The sequence below is a fragment of the Meles meles genome, chromosome 11 (assembly GCF_922984935.1).
Source record: "Meles meles chromosome 11, mMelMel3.1 paternal haplotype, whole genome shotgun sequence".
In the NCBI taxonomy this organism is placed as follows: domain Eukaryota; kingdom Metazoa; phylum Chordata; class Mammalia; order Carnivora; family Mustelidae; genus Meles; species Meles meles.
This window is the reverse complement of record NC_060076.1, coordinates 42,974,806-42,991,870: the sequence shown is the minus strand read 5'-3', so window position 1 is coordinate 42,991,870 and position 17,065 is coordinate 42,974,806. Positions and strand designations below refer to the sequence as shown.

At 34.8% G+C, this 17,065-nt stretch overlaps 1 protein-coding gene across 1 annotated transcript in view; it reads right to left on the bottom strand.

Moving 5' to 3' along the window:
- Positions 1–17,065, bottom strand: part of LINGO2 (leucine rich repeat and Ig domain containing 2) — a 1,225,184-nt gene that overhangs the window by 252,793 nt on the left and 955,326 nt on the right. The window lies entirely within an intron of this gene.

Sequence of the window (17,065 nt, the reverse complement as noted above, 5' to 3'; positions counted from 1 at the left end):
TCCATTGGTCTTAAAAAGAACTCTTTTTCCTGACTCGTGGGTTTATCTTCATAAAAGTATAAAAATCAAATCACCTTTAGTAATAGTTCAGTTTAATAAAAACATTTTGAACTATGGGTTAACATTAAAGTAGGCTGAAAAGATAAATATATCTCTTAAAGGAAGTTAAGGAGTAAGTATATAGTTAATAAATCTCCCATTTTGAAAGAATGCATCTATAGGAAATTAGAATTGTTCCAGAAGATCTCAGGAGTGTGGTAGAATGAAGTAATTATATGGTGTGGTTAACCAGGAACTGGTAATATTTCAGAAAAGGAACACCTTTCTCAGTGTATTTCATATTTTACTTAGATAAGAAAACGGATTCACCCTTCTAGGCTTATAAACATGGGAAGACAAGCTGTGAAACTACTCACACAAAAATAAAATATTCTAACACTTATCTTCTTAGCTTTAGGGCTAAAAGCATAAATAATTTAAAAGAACTTCCAGTCTGCTCACTCTAAAGCCATTTTAATGCAAACAAACAAACAAAAATCCTGAATGAATTTCCTTCACCCTTTCAAGTCAAAAACAATCCATATTCTTTATGGCATGAATAAATTGCATTGATTTGGTTTAAACTCAGAGCCTAGTTATTTCAATGTTTGTCCAATTTCTAATGGCTATGAGTTCTTGGTAATGGCTATAGCTCTAGCTGTTCCTCAGTGACCTAGGGCACCGAATCAGTAGATTTTATTTTATTTACTTTTATTTTTTTATCTGAGTACAGTTGATACACAATGTTACATTAGTTGCAAGTGTACAACATAGTGAAACAAATTCTCTATATATTATATATGCTCACCATAGGCATGTAATGCTATTACAACACCACTGACTATATTCTCTATGCTTTGCCTTTTATTCCCATGACTTATTCAGTCCATAACTGGAAGCCTGTATCTCTCACTCCCTGTCACCCATTTTGTCCATCCTCCCTCCCCCATTTCTCTGGCATCCAGCTTATTCTTCATATTTATAGGTTGGATTCTCCTTTTTGTTCATTTGTTTTGTTCTGTTTGTAGATTCCACATATGAGTGAAATCATATGGTATTTGTCTTTCTCAGTCTGAGGTCACTTTCACTTGGCATAATACCTTCTAGGTGTAACCAGTTTGTCTCAACCTTTTTATGGCTGCATAATATTCTCGTGTGTGTGCGTGTGTGTGTGTGTGTGTGTGTGTGTGTGTGTGGCATCTTCTTTTCCCATTCATCTTTTGATGGACACTTAGGTTACTTTCTTATCTCGGCTATTGTAAATAATGTTAAAATAAACATAGGATGCATATATCTTTCTGAGTTAGGATTATTGTTTTCTTTGGGTAAAACTCAGTGGAGTTATTGGATTATACGGTATTTCTATTTTTAATTTTTTGAGGAACTTCCGTACGGTTTTCCACAGTTAGCTGCATCCATTTACATTCCTACCAACAGTGCACAAGGGTTCCTTTTTCTCCACATCCTCACCAACACTTGTTATTGCTAATCTTTTTGGTCATAGCCATTCTAACAGGTGTGAGGTGATATCTCATTATGGTTTTGATTTGAAGATTAATGATCTTGAACATTTTTTCATGTGCTTATTGGCAATCTGTATATCTTGTTTAGAATAATATCTATTCAGGTCCTCTACCAATTTTTTAATCAGACTTTTTTTTTTTTTTGGTGTTGAGTTGTAGAAGTGCTTTATATGTTTTGGTTAATACCCTATCAAGTATATCATTTGCAAAATATCATTTGCAAACATCTTCTCTCATTCAGTAGGTTGCTTTTTTGATTCATTTATGGTTTTCCCCACTGTCCAAAAGCTTTTTATTCTGATATAATCCCAAGAGTAATCTCAAGAGTTTTTCATACTTTTGCTTCCCTTGCCTAAGAAGACAGATCTAGAAAAACGTTGTGGCTAATGTCAGAGAAACTACTGCCTGGGCTCTCTCTTTTAGGGTTTTTATGATTTCAGGTCTCACATTTAGGTCTTCAATCCTTTTTTTTTTTTAATGTATGGTGTTACAAAGTGGTCCAATTTCATTCTTTTGCAGGTAGCTGTGCAGTTTTTCCAGGACCATTTATTGACAAGATGCTCTTGTCTTCATTGTATATTCTTGTCTCCTTTCTCAAAGATTAATTACCATGTAAATGTGGCTTCACCTCTGGGTTCTCTATTACATTCCACTGATCTATGTATCATTTCTGTGCCAGTACTTGACTGCTTTAACTACCACAGCTTTGTAGTAGAACTTGAAATCTGGAATTTTAATACCTCCAGCTTTGTTCCTTTCTCAAGATTGCTTTGGCTATCTGAGGTCTTTTGTGTTCCCGTACAAATTTTAGTATTATTTGTTCTAGTTCTGCGAAAAATGCTGTTGACATTTTGACAGAGATTGCATTAAATCTGAAGACTGCTTTGGGTAGTATGGACATATCAACATTATTTTTTCCAATCTATGAGCATGAGACATCTTTCCGTTTGTTTGTGTCATCTTCAATTTCTTTCATCAATGTTTTAAAGTTCAGAGTACCTTTCTTTTATCTCCTTGGTTAAGATTGTTCTTAGGAGTTATACTCCTTTTGTTGCAATTGTAAATGGAACTGTTTTCTTATTTTCTCTTTCTGCTACTTCATTATTAATGAGTAGAAATGTTACTGATTTTTAGGTATTAATATTGCATCCTGCAATTTTACTGAATTCATTTATTTCTTTTAGTGGTTTTTTTGGTGGAGTCTTTAGGGTTTTCCAGGAAGCATGTCCTGTCGTCTGAAAATAGTGACAGCTTAATTTCTTCCTTACCAGTATGGATGTCTCTTTTTTCTTCTTCTTGTCTGATTGCTATGTCTAGGACTTCCAGTACTATGTTGAATAAAAGTGATGAGAGTGGACATGCTTGTTTTATTCCTAATATTGAAGGAAAGGTTCTCAGTTTTTCACTACTGAGTATGATGTTAGCTGTCAGTTTTTCATATATAGACTTTATTATGTTGAGTGTTCCCTTTTAAACCCACTTTGTTGAGAGTTTTTATAAACAGCTGTTGAATTTTGTCAGATCTTTTTCTGCATGTATTGAGAAGATCATATGAAGTTTATCTCTTTTTTTTTTGATGTGGTGTATCACATTGATTGATTTGTGAATACTGAACCATCCTTGCATGTCCAGAGTAAATCCTACCTCATTGTGGTAAATGATCATTTTAATGTATTGTTGAATGTGATTTGCCCACATTTTGTAGAGAATTTTTACATCTATGTGCATCAGAAATATTGGCTTATAGTTTTCTTTTTGTGGTGTCTTTGTCTGGTTTTGGTATCAGGGTAATGCTGGCCTTGTAGAACATACTTGGAAGCCTTCCTTCCTCTCCTATTTTTTTAGAATAGTCTGAGGAGAATAAATATTAATTCCTTTTTAAATGTTTGGTAGAGTTCATCTATGAATCCATCTGGGTCCCAGACTTCTATTTTTTGGTAGTTTTCTAAATTGTTGTGAATCAGTGAATTTTAAATAAATAAAACTCAAGACAAACATATTGAACAGTTTCTTCATGCTTTAGTAGTCGCTGGACAACAGATTTGTAAAATAGAAACCAATAGAATAGTTAGGAATTTTATTATTTTCTATCCTTGAACTCAGATTAATGTTAACATACAGAAATTTTAGCCTTAAGAATAAAAAAGTAGGGGATCCTGGGTGGCTCAGTTGGTAAACCATCTGACTCTTGGTTGTGGCTCAGATCATGTTCCCGGAATCATGAGCTCAAACCCTGCATTGGGCTTCACACTGAGCATGGAGCCTGCCAAAGATTCTCTTGCTCCTTCTGCCCCTCCCCCAATGCTCATGCTCTCTCTCTCTCTCTCTAAAAAAAAAAAAGGAATAAAAAAGTAAACAATTTGTTTTCTTTATACTCGATGCTAGTCATACAAGCTAATCAGCTGGGAGAGAGATGGCACAAATAATGTTTTATAATATTACAATTAACAGCAAGTTTTTTCACTCTTCTAAAAATATAACCATATTACTTTAAATGGAAAAGCTGCTGGTCTATGCTTAATATGACTGAACTGAAAGCTTCTACACTTTTGTAAAATTTGTATAGAGAACAAAATCACCAACTGTAAAGTTTCTAGAGTTCTATGAATGTTGTACTCACATCTACTCTCTGATTATTTCTATGGATACTTTGTGGTATCTGGAGAAGTATTAGGTTTTTACAATTAACTAAATTAATTAAAATTAAAATTAATTCTTCATTTAACTTATATCCACTTAGGCAGGAGTCCAAATGTAAAAGTAAAGATCATAAAACCAAGAAAGGAGCGTCATCCCCAGAAAGCTGTCAGGAAGGTCATAATAGTCAAGAACTGAGCTCCACCCCAGAAGTCTACTATTCACACCAAATTATGAATGACGAGGATTTCCTCATGATGCTGTTGTTAGTACTTCTCACATAAGTTAATTGAGAAAATGCATAATTCTGTAACATTATGAATACTTGTTTTAGATCCATATCTTTTCCTAATAAAGCTACATCTCTAAGCTTTTAAAAAATATTCTAACAAATATGTACAGGATACAAAATATTTATTTATTCAGTCTCCTAATCATGGACTACACAAATATAGATTTTTCAAGCTCTAGTAATTAATTACTATAGCCCATCGGGGGCCAGTTCTTTATCAGTTAGGAATCATGACATAGACATCTCGGATTTACCCAGAAAAATGTCAATTCCATCTCTATTTTTTGGAGTTTGGAAGCAACTTTATTTCCTGCAACTGAATTATAACATAAATCACTTTCATCTCTAGAGAGCACCTGTCAAAGGGTTAACCACTCAGGCAGCAGAACATATACAATAATTTTTAAGGTGTATTTTCAAGGTCTTTCTGGCATTGTCAAATGTAGAAGTGACTTGGTCCATCTCGTAGCCAGACTTTTGTCTCCCTATTCCCACTCCAAGGAAGAAGGAGTTGCTAGTTTGATTAGTCTATGCCTGACATATATATATATACACATATATACACATATATATATGTGTGTGTATATATATATATATATATCGGGTGGCAATATATGTATATATTAGTGGTACAAATATAATGGTGGCAATGAAAAGACGTGGAAGAGTTGTCTTTTAAAATACAGGAATCTATATTCTGCAACCCTTATCTTGCATTTCCTGCTTGGAAGAGGTAAGCAGAGCCAGGCAGGGCTTGAACCCTCAAGATAATTCATGGGTTCATATATGGCCCCATCTCTCTTACCCACCTCCCCTTCCTTCTTTCAGAAATGAGCAAGTGTATATTCCTCTAATACAGATTCTGGAAGAGCTACTTTGCCTTTTTTCTTCCTCCTTCCTTCTTCTTTGTCTCCTTCCTCCCTCCCTCCCTTCCTTCCTTTTAAAGGTCCAACTTGGGATGCGCATGCATAAATATGACTCAAATGTCACCTTCAAAGTGACAAACTTGTAGTTGAGAATGAGTAGTTTAGACTTTTAACTGCAAGTTAAAAGTTTAGACTTTTAACCAAAGAGGCAATGTGGCAAGATGAAAAGAAGAGACCTTTAACTAGACTTACTCAAATTTTGGATTGGTTAAGTGATCTTGAAAATAACTCTGAGCTTCAGTTTTCCCATCTGGGAAATGGAGCTAGTATTTTTAACAGATGTAATTTGAGGGTTTTAATGAGCTTGAATGTATGAAGCTCACACTATCATAACCAGGATCATCATTACCATTATTATTTCTCTGTGTTGAGTGATAAGCCTCTTACACACACAATTTCATTATTAATAGCCCCAAGTACAACTTAGAAAATAAGGACTCAAAGAAATTAAAATATTTTCTCTCAGGTAACAATGCAAATGAGGATCAGAGGCAGGATTTGAATCTGTCTGTCATATTCTAATGCCTAAACTCTGAACTAGTATGGCTTTCTATGTGTACCTCTTATTTATAATACTGGTTTCTCTCAAGGAAAGAATTTTGTATCCTCTTTTAGCTCTGGGTCTCTGAAGATACTCAGCTATGTTATACACTGAACAAAATAATAGTTTTTATCATGTCATGTTGCATTTATATATTAACTAGATTTATGTTGTTCAGTATAGTCGCCATCAGTTACAAGTGGCTATTTTAATATAACTTAATTAGAACTAAAGAAAATTTGAAAATTCAGATCCTTAGTCACACTAACCACATTTGAAGTACTCAAAAACTACGTGAAGCTGTTACTATATTGATTAGCACAGATATAGAATATTTCATAATGCATGAAGTTTTATTAGATAGCCCTGAGTTAAATTACTTTCAATGGGGATGTGAAGAAAAATGCTTATCAAGGAGTTACATTTATAACAAATCCTTTGTCACATAAGAGAAAGCACCTAATTAGGAAATTCTTGTATTAGATCTTAACACATACATATACACTTAAAAATATGCAAACAAAATATAGAGACCAAACATTCATTCTGTAATATTTTTCCTTTATGGTCACCCTGAATCTGATGTTGTATACAAAGCTTTATTCTGCACAATGACATTCTTATAGCTGATACATTGCTATGTTAATACTTATCCACGTCAACAGATTCTAATCTTGGATACTCTGAAATACATGCAGGTCTGTAAAACTGCATAAACATTAGTCATCCTCATTATTTGTAAGTTCCTAGAGAGTTCAATTCGTTGGAGAAGCTTCAATAAAGGAGGAAGGGAGTATAGTTATTTAAGAACCCCTGTGTTTTTCTAGAGGAAATTTAACAAGGCAGGAAAGATGGCATTCTGATATATTGAACCAATCTTCAGAAATAGTCCATACAGCCACAAAGATATGGAAAATGAAAAGTCAGAGTGATCAAACAATTTCAGGAAAATAAACTGATAAGCACAAAAATGAAATGAATCAGCATGGCTTTGTTTTGCCTGGCTTCCTGAGGCTCTCTATAGCAACTAATGGTAGAATAGAGACTTATTAAGAAACACATACATTCTATTTGTTCTTGGGTCCTGGTTTTTGTGTTTTGTTTTTGTTTCTACCACCCCACTTCCCGTTTTTTTTTTTGTTTTTTGTTTTGTTTTTTAAATAACTCATGACCCTGAGATCAAGACCTGCACTGAGATCAAGAGACACTTAACCGATTGAGCTAACCATGTGCCCTTGGCTTTTTTTTTTTTTTAACTTTTTAAAGGAAACAGAAGCCATTTGAGTAACATTCATTTATATTCCTGTCTTTTTTTTTTCTGTTGGTCAAGAAAGGTAAAATTATTACCTAACTCAGTTTTTAAGTAGTTCACTTACAAATACTTAATAAAAATAAGTATCTATAAGAATCACTGGACTTTATAAATATTATCTAAAGTTACACACATATTTTAAATGTTGTATGTTTTTATTTAACAAATGTGCAGTACTGGATTCATTTACCTCCGGAAAATGGCTTTTAAAACTTACTATCAGAATAGTAGGATGAATTGTTTAACAGGAAAAATAGCTTACATTTTGCAATTATCGATTGCATTCTAAGTATGAAATGTTCCCTGGTTCAATCTTCAATGCCCATATTTTGAAAGAATGGACATAAATTTACTATTAGGTAGGCATGTAAAAGGTGACTATGAGAGGTAGACAATGTTTGACATTTACACTCAGAAGATATAAGGAAATCGAACAAGAGGAAAAAAATATTTTTCCTAATTTCAGTAGAACTCTGAGATATCAGACAGGAGGATGCAATTTTAGCATTAGGAAGGGGACAACAAGAGCTAAAGACAGACCTTTTCCAAGTATGTTGTCATCTTTAGTAGTAAATAAAATAATGCTTTTTGATTAAGGATTCCTTTATATATGCATGTATAAAGTCAATGTAACAAAAATTGCTCATGGACTGTGACAATTCCTTTGTCTAAATTAATCTACTCCCTGGACAGCTGACCGTTGTTGAAGTCTTGCAGATAGAGTATTCAATCATTTGTGAACACTTTTATCCAAGAATACTACATTAATCTGTAGAGGGTTTTGTCTACACTTGAAAATATTCTAAGGGATTCTGCCACCTCCCTGAAGAAATGCATTTCAGCCCAATTATTGAGTTCTGTTTTCTCCAGAGAAAATGTTAGCATGTGTTTCAGAAGTGTCCCCATCGGGACTTTCCCAGCTCTGCCTGAATGACAATGTGAAGGTGGTACCATAGGTGTGCTTGGTTGATTTCTTCATTTTCTTTTCATCAGCCCATACTGGGAGTCCGCAGAGGGGTAGCCCTAAAATAGAACCTTTGGGAACACTAAGAACTTGATGGAAAGTACTAAAATAACTATCAAATATGTAAAATAATCAGACAAGCTGTAGCTCATAATTATCTACACGGAGTGAAAAATTCATTCTCTGAGAGTAGGAGCAATGGTTGTGCACACAGTCCACGCTCTTTTGCTAATCGGATGCTACACGAGAAACAGCACTAATCTCAAAATAGAGAGAAATAAGCTTCTTTCTCCAACTTGTCTGTAAAATGTAATTTAAGTATAATCACACAGTAAGGGTACATTCCGAGGCTCTAAAAACCAGAGTTTAAATGTGAGCACCAGAGGGATTCGATGGCATGTTCTACACATCCCTACTGTGCTTTTAATGATATGGAGAATTTTTAAAGCAGAAATTCTCTTGCTTCTCCAGGAAGTGCCTTAATTCTCTTCATGGTTGCTTGGCTATAAGCAAGGCAGGGATATCCTAAATGTAGCTGCTACTGCTGCTCTTCCTCTACCAGGATGCTAACCAATGAAGATACTACCAAAAGCTGAAAGACAATTTCAGAGGTGGGTTGTCTGGTTCTGGCATCCAGAATCCTCCTTTAGAATTCATGTACACATTTCTTACAGGAAAATAAGACACAGAGAGGTCATCATTCCTCTTCACTCCACAACTGCAAGATTTTAAAAAGTCTGTGCTTGAGGAATCAGAACACGGTAGAAGGACAATGCGCTGGCAAAGTTTACCTAATGAATGAGCATAGGAAAATATGGGCAGTCGATGATGAGGATGATGACCACTAAGGTTTCAAGAGTCAAAAATGATGAAAAGTCCACAGGGAATAATATTATGCAAGTAGCAGTCATAAGTTGAAATGTATGCTCATTTGCACATGTAAAATTAGAAACTTTATAGTTATAGCAAAAAAACCTTTTTCATGGTAATGCTTAAATCATATTTTTGACTTGAGAGAACAAATGAATCTCTTTTTTATGTATCTAATGATATGAACAACTGAAAGTTCAAAGAGCTAAACAATAAATTTAGCATAAAAGAAATGTGAGTCAACGTTTCACATGCCTGCGTGAGAGTGCGTGCGAACTGAATTGATGAAAGTGTCTAATGAATTACATCAACATGATTATGGCAGCATAGAAAATACACAGGACCAGAACTCATCATGGAAACAGCCTTCAAAGTCACAGTATTGATTTCCATTATGATGTCTTTCTTGCTAATGCATTCTGTGCACCTGTTGGTATGCCGAGGAAGCAGGATTAAATCAAACTGATAGCCATACTTCTAACAAAAAAAGGCTTCATGTAGCCCAAAGAAAAAGGAAAGAAGCAAACGCTGTGAGCTAGGGGAACCATTCAGAGGAATGTGCTCAATGGCACGGAGTTTAAAATCGCCCATAAAAATGAATATATTATCTATCTTTTTCTCTCTTGGCACTCCTGCAGTTGACATTACCACTGTCTGCTGTGTTAAGATTGGGAGAAGTAAGCTGGAAAATGTGATAGCAAATCCTTAACTCAAGCAGCAGTATATGGAACAGGCTGTTAAACTGCCATGTTAGCGGAATGCATAAATGTCAACATTATTTTAGAATGATTTATTATATTCATAACAGTCAAAATAAATAAATGTGGCCCCACAGTCCACAACCCGTTGATGGCTTTTCTAATTCAGGATTTTGCAGACGACATTTTCTATCAGGATGACATTTCAGGCCTTTAAAAACAAAATTTGGAATGTTGCTGGGGATTTCTAAAGTTCTCAGCATTTAATTTCAATTATTCTAGAAGGAGGTGTGGTTAGCAGAAAAGTGTTATCAAGTATTTAAATGAAAGAAGGAAAGAAAAAAGGATACGTAATATAATACATTTCGATATGCATCACTACAGAAACAGTGATCGTCAAGACGATTCTTGGTGAAAGTATCTTCAATCTGAATGCTGTGTGGACAACATAAACATACCTACAGATGAATTTCTACCAACCAGAAATTGCGGAGTAAGAATTATTATGTGGGTTTAGAATGCAAAACAAAAATTGTACCTGTATACTTGTTTACTCACTTTTTTAGCATTTATGGAATAGAGCATATTATCTATTAGAATTTTTAATTTTTAATTTTTAAAAAATATTTATTTATTTGAGAGAGAGTGAGAGGGCGCAAGCAGGTAGAGAGGCCGAGGGAGAGGGAGCAGCAGGGCTCCCCACTGAGCAGGGAGCCCAATGTGGGGCTCTGTCCTAGGACCCTGAGATCATGATCTGAACTGAAGGCAGATGCTTAACTGACTGAGCCACCAGGTGTCCCCTACTAGTAGAAATTTTAAAATAAAACACAAGAAGGGGTTCTATTGGCAGCAATATTTTTTAGAGCTCAATTGGTTCATTTATGATCGTTATTGAAGTTACTGAATTTCATAGTTGCCACCTTTAAAATAAGATGCCATTCATTCTAATAAATGGATTAATAAATGAGAAATTTTCCATAATATGAAAGAACAAAAGATATTTGGAAGTATTCAGATGATATTTTAGACTTTATTTTCTAATGCAAATAACAACTCCAATTGTTATGCCCACATTCTTTGCATTACAGAGAAAATGATATAAAAAATGGTGATACACTTGTTTTAGATCAATGAAAAGAGCCAGACACATTCATTAAAATGATTACACAAATCAACTGTGCTGATATGTATGGATATATATGTATATATACCTATGGATTAGTGGTATTTTTTTTATACAATTTTTTTAAAAAAGACAATACCCTATTTAGGGTGGACTTCTGAAATAATCCCAGTAACACTGACTAGGTAATTTTAGCCTTTAGGTTAACAAACACCAAACACGAATAAAATAGTTCCTGTGTTTCTCTGGGGTAACATATTATTAAGAATTTTTTTTAAGTTTTTTTTCTTTAAAGATTTTATTTACTTGACAGACAGACAGTAAGAGAGGGAACACAAGCAGGGGGAGTGGGAGAGGAAGCAGGGAGCTGATATGGGGCTCAATTCCAGGACTCTGAGATCATGACCTGAGCCAAAGGCAGACACTTGACTGAGCCACCCAGGCGCCTTTTTAAAAAAGTTTTTTAAGTTGAAAAAAGAAAGATATGTGGAATTAAATGAGAAAAAAAGGAAAAAAACATTTGATAAGTCTGAGCACATTCTGCAAACATGGCAGTTCGATTCACACCCTCTCGCACAAAATACTTCTTGCATTTTTACTCTGTATAAGCAGACACCAGCATAGAAAAGTCACTATTTTAGGGACGCCTGGGTGGCTCAGTTGGTTGAGTGTCTGACTCTTGATTTCAGCACGGGTCCTGATCTCAGGGTCATGGAAGAGAGCCCCATCTGAGGGCAGAGTCTGCTTGCCCCTCTGTCCCTCCCCCTGCTCCTGTGTGCTCTCTCTCTAATAAATAATAAAATCTTACAAAAAGAAAGAGACCTATTTTTTTAATTTAAAATCAATTAAGTAACGTATAGAGTATTAATAGTTTCAGAGGTAGAGTTCAGGGATTCATCAGTTGCATATAACAGCCACTGCTCATTACATCAAGTGCCCTCCTTAATGCCCATCACCGAGTTAGCCCATCCCCCTACCCATCTCCCCTCCAGCAACCCTCAATTTGTATCCTACTTAAGTCTCTTATGGTATGTCTCCCTCTCTGATTTATTATTTTATTTTTCCCTCCATTCCCCTATGCTCATCTAAGAGTGAAATCATATGATTACTTGGCTTTCTCTGACAGACTTATTTCACTTAGCATAATATCCTCTAGTTTCATCCATGTTGTTGCAAATGTTAAGACTCCATTCTTTTTGATGGCTGAGTAATGTTCCATTACATATACAGAGCTCTCTCTCTCTCTCTATATATATATATATATATGAGATATGTATATTGTTACACAAATGTGGGTAGAGTATATTCAAAGAAAAATGAAATCTGTAAGCTGGGTAAGTATGCACTTAAAAGCAGACTACATCTTCCAGTAACTCAGTATAACTCTCACTCCAACAATCAGGGCCAGTCTACCTGGCCTCCAGAACTTCTGTGTTATTTCACAGCTCAATATCATTTGCCACAATTCTCCCTCCTATAATTGAATTTCTGCCCCCAACACTGGGTGAGGAACACAGGATCCCGAAATGCCAAGGTTTCACAGTTCTCCTCCTGGAGGCTAAAATCCTTTCTCAAGCTTCCATTCCATCACAGGCAGGCTACCTGTCATTACAGACACAAGGATATAGATTGTTACTTATGTCAAATTTCCCTTGGCCACACCTTGCCCATGAGCTTGGACAACTTAAGGCTCTTCTGCACTGGTGATCACCTGCCAAAAGTTCTGGTCAGTTACTCTTTTGGATATCATCTCAACTAGGCAAACATTCAAGTTTCTCAGATATCATCTACAGTTAGATTTTTTTTTTTTTTTTTCAGAATCTAGGTGACCTGACCCAGTGACAACTGGTATCTTTGTGGCTCCATCCTAGGAACCATTCCTTGATAACCCTCCAAATTTCACTGAAGCAGATAAGAAATATTTATGAATGCCTTTATGCACAAAGCATCCTAGGAAGCCCTGGGCACATAGAAGGAGACTGGAAAGAAATCATCTCTGCTTTCAAGAAGCTTAACACCCACAAGCACCAGCTGCTTTATCCACACTTGCTCTTTCTTTAGCCTGTATGAAGAATGGATATTTAACTTGGGGCTTCTTGTTTAGTTACACTCCTTTATATTTCAAAATGATAGATATGCTTGCCTTATTCCTTATTTTAGAGATTCTTTTTTAAGGTCTCATAAATAGGAAAAATAATGCCAAGTAAAATTTCATATTATCGCTGTCAAATTGTCAATATATTTATTTCTCTTGTTGGAGGCAATATGAATACATATTCCTTAAATTATAATTTTCCTACAGGATGCCTGTCACATAGATCTTTTATCAAGATTATATTAAGGTTCTGTTTTGGCAAATCATTTTAACTTCCTTCAAAAAAAGCTATCATGAAACATGGTCTAGATATGCAGCTTTTCCTGTGAATTTTTTATTTATATGCTTCATAGTTACTTACGCATGTTGTAGACAAGCGTTCTACAAAGTGTGTTCTATACAACACTGGAACTGCTAAATGATGTGTGAAAAAAAAGTTGTCATAGGCTAATAAAATTGTGAAAAGCTACCCATTATATCTCCTTCTTAGAGATTCTTAATGAAGATTAAATATTAAGAATTTTAATCCTCCAAGAGGGGAAAAAAAGGTAGTTGAACTTTAACTCAATATTTTCCAAACAGATAACTATGGAATCTTTTTTTAAAAAAATGTAATACTATTTTTAAGAACAGGTTAACTATTTGAAACCACCTTGCTTTTTATGTTTGTCTCCTATCCCGCAAAAATAAATTCCACGGAAAAGGACACTCTTTGGCACTGGCAACACATAGTAAATACTCATCAAAATAGGTCCCAAATGAAGGAATAAAATACTGCTGTAGATGTTTAGTAAAGTAGCTTTATTTGAAATTATATTCAGAAATGTTTTTGACGAAAGGCTCTGACTATGGCCCAAAAAGAGTCAAATCTTTCAGACTTTTCAAGTCAACTAGGCAAAGGATCGTTGACTGTGAATTCACCCATTTGATCTGTTGGTTTTAAGTTCTCTTCCCATGTGCTTTGGTTTAGATCCTTCCATTCTACAAAGTACTTAAATCGCAGAGTTCTGACCTACAAAACTGGCATAAGACACACTATAAATGCCTATAATTAGTGTCCAGGGAAATGGAGGTGAAGATGTCACTGATTCCATGCCAAACTTGTAGCTCTAGTACAAAACCAACAAGCCAAAGAAATAAGCATACAGCAACCCCCAAGTGGGAAAAAAGGAAAAAAGGAAAGGAAAACCACAAAACAGCATGAATTCTGTATCAAAACACCTTTGTGTCTCTTAATTGGGGATGGGTGGAGGTATGGGGGGTCAAAACTACTCTCCACACAGAAAGCATATTATTCTGTGGTTCATCCTCATGCAAGAAATAATCAGGCAATTTAGTGTTTTATTGGTAATAAAGGGAAATATTAAACTTTTCCATTACTGGTCCAAATTAAAAACAGGGATGATGTGAATTACAGCTATTTCTGGACAGAAGATAGGGCCAAGATATTCAATTCTTCCTCTTACAACATAAAAGATGAAGAAATGCTGATCATTATAGATCCCTGATTATTCTCATAAAGTCAGGAGGTTCTTTGAGTATCTCAGCTGTGTTTCACTTTCATTAATGTGCTTAGTTGTCACTATTTTAAGAAGGGTGGTTGTTTCTTTCCAACAGAACCTTGTTGGGATATCCATCAGAGTGAATAAATAGCTTAGGCACGTCCACCTCTGAATATTCCAGTCTAAATCTATTTTGGAAAAATAGCCCTCACAAAAGTTATTAGAAAATTTTATCTACATTACCTTTTGTAAAATTTGCTATGGGTTTAGTTTTGAGATATGTTCTAAATCCCACTTCAAAAGGAAAAATCCAGGGGCATGAATATACTTATTTTAAAAGTAAAAATGAAATTCACAGAACAATGACAAAAATATATACCTGAACATGTTTTTCATTTGATTAATTATTCAACAGTAATATTTTTGTGGCAGAAATGTTTCCTATTCAATAGTTCTGAATTCAATTCTATTCTGATAAAAAAATGTGGCAAATGTAAGGAGGCACTGAATATTACTTTTTAAATATTGCTGTAACTTGGTATAAGTGTAATTTAAATAGTGCATGAAAATAAATGGTGTTTTAAGTTATTATATGACATTGTTCCTATAAAATTCCAGTCCAAGTCATAAATCATGGCTTTTGAATCAAATATCTAGGTGCAATGAAGCATTTCTAACAAATAACTCATTTTAACTATAAAAAACACATTGGCATGCAGGATTTTGTAATCAGAGGTTTTCAGCTGCTCACCTTAAATTAAAACCTGAGTTAGGAACGGGCAAAATGAAGAAATCAACATTACTGCGGGTTTTATTTTAATGAAATCACCTTGTGAATCCAATCAAAATTAGGCATTTGTTTCTTAGTCGGAAACCACAGGCAATTCCTGTGATAATTAGGCCTATTAGATTTGGTTTAATAAATATTTAGGAGATTCTAAATGTGCACAAAGCAATGACTAGAACGTGAGATGAGTAAGATCAATTTTTGCAGTTAAGGAGCTGAAAAATCTAGAAATGAAGAATAGTCAAGTATATAAACAGCATTACATTCAAGTCATACCATGTTAAGTTTCTGAAAGGAAGATATGAGGAGGGAGATAAGATACAGTTTTAAAGAAGTTAGGATTTACTTGACAGAAGTGAGCAAGAAGTACTCTAGGGAGCTGTTGGAGAACGACCAAGTTGGACACAGAAATGAAATTATCAGATATTTCTAGAGAAAATGAATAATTATTTGCAGAATATTATCATGGCTTAGAGAGAAAACTGACCTGAAAAGGAGAATGATAAGGAAATTGGAGGCCTTGCCTTCTAATGTGAGGAATTTATACTAACTTAGTCAAGTAGCTACTATGGGCCATTGAATGGCCCTGGGTAGAAGAGAGACTGAACCAATGTTGTATCGTAGAAACAACAGTAAAATGGTCATTGGGCTACATTGGGATGGAAAGAAAGAAGATGGAAGCAAGACTGCTTTGAAGACCAATACAATTATCCAGACAAGAGTTGAGGAGAGGACAAAGTATGGTAGTGGTGTGAATGGGGAGACAAGGGGATGGATGCTGGAAACCTCCTACAATTTAAAGCTTTTGGACCTGGCTATAGATTAAGTACAAAAAGAGGGAGAGAGAGAGAGAAAAGAAAAAGCTGGCTTTAATATTTGAATTTAAATGCATATCACAAAACCATTAACCAAAATATGGAATTTAAATGTATGAATTTATCCTTAATATAAAATAATGAGTTTGGCTCTAAATATTCTGAGTTTGGGATGCTAATGAAACCTAGTAGCGAAGGCTACCGGTAATTATACCCTGGATTAATGGGTAATTTGGAAGTCACCTACCTATAGGTAAGGCTTATAAATCACTGGGCTAGATGAGATGGCATGATCAGACAGTTCAAGAAACTAAAAGGCAAAAGTTTTTGAATGTCCATATTCAAGGGGGCAGGGAGAGGAGCAGGAAAGGGGGAGAAGTGAGAAAGAAAAGAAAAAGTGAGAAAGAAAAGAAAAAGAAAAAAATGAAATACCTACAAATTAATAAGAAATGTGTTATATCTAAAATATTATCACTGAAGGTTATAAAGTATTAATGGGGAATATTCAAAACACCATAATTACCATAATTAAGGATATGTTATGTTCCTGGGTGGTGTGAATACTGAAAGAATATTTACAGATATTATATTTCCTCAAATTACTGTATATGTTAGGCACGATGCTGATGCAAATAGTACTTTTCCAGCAACTTGATAAAATGTTATAAAGTTTCTGAGAATGGCTAAAATCTACCTTTCTATACAACACCATGACAATCCAAAGGAAAACACTGAGAGTTTTAAATGCAATGAAAATAGAAATTTCTCTGAACCAAACAAAACAAACAGCCATAGAAATAGGACCGCTGGACAAGATTTAACCAAAGGTCTTTAGCGGTGAAAGAATGCTGAATTACTCAGGAACATGACGGTTAGCTCATTGGTAGTTTTTTTCAGAAACAGGCAACTTAAAGCATAATCAACATTGGTTAAGTACTAAA